The sequence below is a fragment of the Myotis brandtii genome, unplaced genomic scaffold (genome assembly GCF_000412655.1).
Source record: "Myotis brandtii unplaced genomic scaffold, ASM41265v1 scaffold577, whole genome shotgun sequence".
Lineage (NCBI taxonomy): Eukaryota > Metazoa > Chordata > Mammalia > Chiroptera > Vespertilionidae > Myotis > Myotis brandtii.
Window position 1 is genome coordinate 36858 of NW_005370161.1, and position 5749 is coordinate 42606.

Genomic DNA, 5749 nt, shown 5'->3' on the forward strand with positions numbered 1-5749 from the left:
GGGGAGGGGGAAAGGGGGGGGGGGGGTAGGGGCATGGGGTGGGGGGGGAACCGGGTGAAGGGGAGTTATGAGGGGAAAAAGAGGAACAACTGTAATAATCTGTACAATAAAGATTTAATTTAAAAAACAAAAAGGTTGCTATTAGGTCTTTCTCCATTATTTTCACTGAAATATAAATGACAAAGTTGTGGCAAAAGCAAAAAAAAAGATACAGTCAACCAGGGCAAACACAGAGTGAGCAGGTGTATACATTAAAACTCACTGCAATCTACTATGTACCTCTTTTGTGTTTTTAACCTCATCATCCAAATAAACAGTGCAAATCACTAAGCCCAGAGCCAAGTTTGTTACAATTTCAATGCCATCGTTCACTAGGGAACGTACAGGCCTCTGAAGAGCCTTGAGTACACTTCAGCAAATCTGCATAATGGGGGCAGTGTTGGATTTAAAATTAGAACTTGGCACATTGATTTCCTTTGAAAGAAAAGCAAGAGAAAGAAAAATGTGAAATTTTAAAAAAATGAATTCTATCAAAATTCTTGATATTTGAAAGAGTATGCTCTGTTGTTATTGTAGGCAAATACCAATACAATGATTCTAAGCAGTTGACTGGAAACAAGCAGGAAGAATAGAAGGACTATTATTCAGCTTCAAATTTATTTTTTTTTCTTTTCAGACAATCATATTATAGTCACCCCTCCCAAAGGATTTCCTACTTTAAGACCCAATATTCCATACGAGAAGTATACGGATGTAAGAGCATGTAAAGTTAAAAATAAGAAGTACAGAATCTGCTACAGCTGGGGATAATTAGTAAAAAAACAAGTTTTCGCCAGAAATAAAAGGAAGTTGGGTAGACAGATTTTTCTGTAGCCAGGGTTTGGGAGATCCATGGAAAGAGAACATATTTACAACCCCTATCCCTTCTCTTTCATCTCATAGAATCTGGCAAAAGAAAATCCATTGTATAAAGTGTAAAAAACCACCACATATTCATTATTTAATTGAGATTCTCTTAATGGAATAGGCATGATCCTGAAACATTTGAGAAATCAATAACTTCTGAGGCTCTCAGGATCTTTTCATGCCAATTCTGAAGCATAAACATGACATTTGAAATTCCTGGGCAGTCACTCCAAATAACCAGATCCTTTTAAAGCTTTTCTTTTCTGTACCTGAACACTCGGGACTGATAAGTGTAGGATTACTCTCCTACCCGTACTAACTACTTTCATTAGTTTCTATAGAAGCAAATATTTCCCCAGGTTATGAATTTAATGTGACAATGGTGATTTCATGAAACTGACTTTATCATGATTTTACCCAAGTCAATAAGTAGTGATTAGCCTCTGCTCAGAGTCATGCAGGAGGATTTCCAGGGATGTAGATCTTGCTAAGACTCAATTCCTAGCCTCAAGTCCCTTGCAGTTTACCTAACAAGAGGCAGGCTGTCCTTCTTCTTAATAATTAAAATGTTCCATGGCTTGGAAATGCTGTGCATTAGATGTTGTCTGGACTTTATATCTATCATCCAAGGATATTTCCCAATGGTGAACTGAGAATATTTCTAATTGTATATTTCCTTCCCATTGCCATTGAAACAATGTACAAACACTGGAGAAATTAATAATGAGGATAACTGATTGAACATATTGTATACATATAAACCAGAATATTTTTATAGATTTAAATGAGTCAAAAGAAGTTATGCCCAGTCTTTCCATGGACCAGAGAAAACTGAATTTGTTCTTCTGAAGCCAACTGAAATTTATGTAGGCTTGTATGTATTTTTCATTCAATCCATTTGCTACTCATTAAATTGCCAAAGTATATTAACTTAAAAGGTTGAAACTACATTAATTTATGATGTCTGCATAAAGAGTTTGGTCTTTGGCTTTTCTTGAAAGCTGGAACTATAATCTAGATATTCAAACTTTAAAATTTACCAAAGAACATTCTCACAGGTTGAGTAGAGGTTAATGAATAGCTAATAAGTCAGCACCTAAATGTGAGGTAAAGAAATGTACATCTTTTGTAAAATTTCTGTTTTGAATTTTACTCTTTATTTTTTCCTTGACATTCTACCCTTCCTGTACTAGCATACTGTTATCTCTCTTAGTTATAAATACTTCCTCTTCCCATTGGATACATTCTTCCTGCTAATTTTTAATGTTGACATTAAGCCTAGACCTGAGGCATGTCCTTTGTTTAATCTTCAAGAGTCAGGAGAAGAATAAACAAAGGTTAATATAATGTTGATTTAGTGAAATGCTTAGATATGACCTCAGGGTAGTTAAACTTTGTATGTATTTCAATAATTTAACACAAGAACTGAAACAATATTCTAATTCTGAATCTATAATGCTCCTAAATAGTTAAAGAAAGAAGTCTTACATCCAACATCATTTTTAGAAATTTCTAAACTATTTGGGCGGGGGGGGGGGGTTAGAACATCTTTGGGTATAGTTTTAATAAAATTATTATCTTAGAACTTTTTTAAAACATAATTTTTTTTTCATTTATCAGTGATACTGGAAAGAGATTCCATTACATTCTAGTTTCTTGAAAATATTAGAAAAGGATGTATACATCTCATTTATATGCTCTTTGAATAGAATTACAGAGGTATTCAAAACTATACAAAGTCTAGTATTTCTCTCCCACAAATATTTAGAAAGTGTCTAATTTGTGTACATAAACCTGGAAGTTTTCAAACCCAGATGTTGAAGTCTAAATATGCTTTTTTTCATAAATTAAAATTGTGATTTTAAAAATATTTAGTCCTGCCCTAGCTGGTTTGGCTCAGTGGATAGAACGTCGGCCTGTGGACTGAAAGGTTCCAGATTCGATTCCAGTCAAGGACATGTACCTTGGTTGTGGACACATCCCCAGTAGGAGGTGTGCAGGAGGCAGCTGATTGATGTTTCTCTCTCATCGATGTTTCTAACTCTCTATCCCTCTCCCTTCCTCTCTGTAAAAAATCAATAAAATATATTTTAAAAAAATACCTGAATAATATGGTTTGATTATAGCAAAACTCTAGAACAAAAAATCAAGTATTTCTCATTCTAATTCCCAACAGGATCACAACTGACAATTGACATTTATTCCAGTTAAAATCCACTAGTAGAACATTCCAAGATCAAATACTGCTTACTGTTGGGGAAATTCCTTTCTTTCTAACGCAGCAAGCATTCAGCCCTGACACATGCATGGCAAAGACATCCAGGTTGCACAATGATCCAAACCCAGCCAGTCCTTGGCCCCAGACTCCTGAAAACTTTACGTGCTCCCATGGAACTTGGCCCCGGCCATGGTCTTTAAAACAAAATAGTCCTGACTAACTGAATTCCATCTCTAAAGAACAACTCTGACTCCAGGCAATCACTCGTCATCCAGGTTTTGTCCTTATCACCACCATTTGCCCAAAACAGGGACCCCTGTGTCCTTCTGGTTCCTCATTTCATCAGGGACAAGTTCCAGACTTCAACCTTTTTACATTTCCTCCTCCCATCTTGGATACCTGTCTCTATTAATTATGTTAAAGTAACTAACAGAATGTTTCAATTTCTTGCAATGTAAGTGACAGTTTACCTATAGCAATCTTTAATAGGCACATTTCCTTATATTCTTTCACTTTTAACAGAAAAGAGTTGGTCATTGTTTATAAAGAAATCTTGCTGTTACCTTAGGAAAATCAGTCTAGGTCAACTTTGGCCCATCCTATTTAATAAAGAGGTAATAAGCAAATTGACCGTCAGACCCTTGCACAAGATGGCCACCCCCATGTGGTCACAAAATGGCCACCACAAGATGGCCGGCAGGGGAGGGCAGTTGTGCCCAATCAGGCCAGCAGGGGAGGGCAGTTAGGAGCGACCAGACCCACAGGGGAGGGCAGTTGGGGGCGACCAGGCCCGCTGGGGAGGGCAGTTGGGGGCGACTGGGCCTGCAGGGAAGGGCAGTTGGGGGTGACTGGGCTGGCAGGGGAGTGCAGTTGAGGGCAATCTGGCAGGCAGGCAGGTGAGCGGTTGAGAACCAGCAGTCCTGGATTGAAGAGGGTGCAGGCTGGGCTGAGGGACAAACCACCCACCCCCCAGTGCATGAACTTCATGCACTGGGCCTCTAGTAATTTAAAATAAATAAATGGCATTGTAGAGAGTTGCATTGTGATAAATGTGATTATTTCCCAAAGACAGCATTAGTAAACAATTCTCCTTTTCGAGAAAGAGTTAAAATATATAAACTTCAAGTGTCCTACCTTACTGAAATGTTGGACAGAAATATTTCTCTCTCCTTCATCTTGAAAGGCAGAGTCTAACTCCCCTCCTGAATGACCTGTTTGACCAATAGAATGCAGAAGTGACATTCTTAAACCTCTGAGGCTACTCAGTAGAACCCTAAAGTTTCCATTAGATTTCTTAGAATGTTGATCTCAGATGTTTGAGATGCCATGTAAAAAGTTGGACTGTCCTGAGATCTGCAGCTGGAAAAACCACATGGGGTATCCTGAAACTAGGTGAAGAATTAAACAGAGTTGTGCAAACAGCCTTGTTGATCCAGCCCTTAGGATTTTGAGACTTCCCAAAGGTTGGGGCCAGATATTAGTCATCTTTACTGAACCCTACATAAAGTGCAGATTCAAAAGCAAAATCAACAAGTGTTGTTATTTCGAGCCATAAAGGATTTATTTCTGGGACAGAGAATGTTACACAGTAATCAGTAACTGAAACATTTTTTGTTATCACCTACTAGTGGCCCAGTGCACAAAATTCATGCACATTAAAAGGGAATTGATTAGAGGAAATCTACACTAATAAAAGAGAAACATGGTAATTAGCGTACGACCGCTATCCTTTTCATTGGCTAATCAGGGCGATATGCAAATTAACTGCCAACAAAGATGGCGGTTAACTGCCAACAAAGATGGCGGCTAATTTGCATATGTAGGCACAATGCAGGGAGGCGAAAGGGAAAGCAGGAAGAAGCCCCCTGCCACTGACAGTGATTGGAAACCCAGGGGGGAGCTAAGAGCCAGGGGCAGGGCAATCTGGCGCCTTTGCCGCCCTGGTCAGTGATAGCGGGAAGTAGGGGTGGAGCCAGCCATGGGAGCTGGGCAAGGGCGAAGCTGGCAGTCCCAGGAGCTTCCCAGCCCCGCACCCCGCTTCTGTGATCCCTGACCACAGAAGCTGTGTGCGGGTCAGGGAAGCGTCCGCCGCCAGCGTCCCTGGCCGCGGCTTCCCAGCCCAGCACCCCGCTTCTGTGATCCCTGACCACAGAAGCTGTGTGCGGGTCAGGGAAGCGTCCGCCGCCAGCGTCCCTGGCCGCGGCTTCCCAGCCCAGCGCCCAGCCTCTGTGATCCCTGACCACAGAAGCTGTGTGCGGGTCAGGGAAGCGTCTGCCGCCAGCATCCCAGGCCACGGCTTCCCTGCCCAGCACCTGGCTTCTGAGATCTGAGATCCATGACTGCAGAAGCTGGGTGAGCCAGCTCCCCAGCTGTGGCTTCCCTGCCCCGCACCCGGCTTCTGGGATGGGTGACCGCAGAAGCCCAGTGCAGGGGTGATCACAGAAGCCAGGTGTGTGGGCAGGGAAGCAGCCTCAGCCAGCTTCCCTGGCTGGGGCTTCCCTGCCCCACACCCAGCTTCTGCAATTGGTGATGCCTATTTCTGCATGACACTTAACTGACTACCCTCCCTTGAAGCACAGAAGAAGAAGAAGCCCCCAGAAGAAGAAGCCGCCCACCTTTGGTCCT

General features: G+C 41.6%; 1 pseudogene; it reads left to right on the top strand.

Annotated features, from left to right (window-relative positions):
- LOC102250066 overlaps positions 1-5749 on the top strand; it is a 23273-nt pseudogene that overhangs the window by 1947 nt on the left and 15577 nt on the right.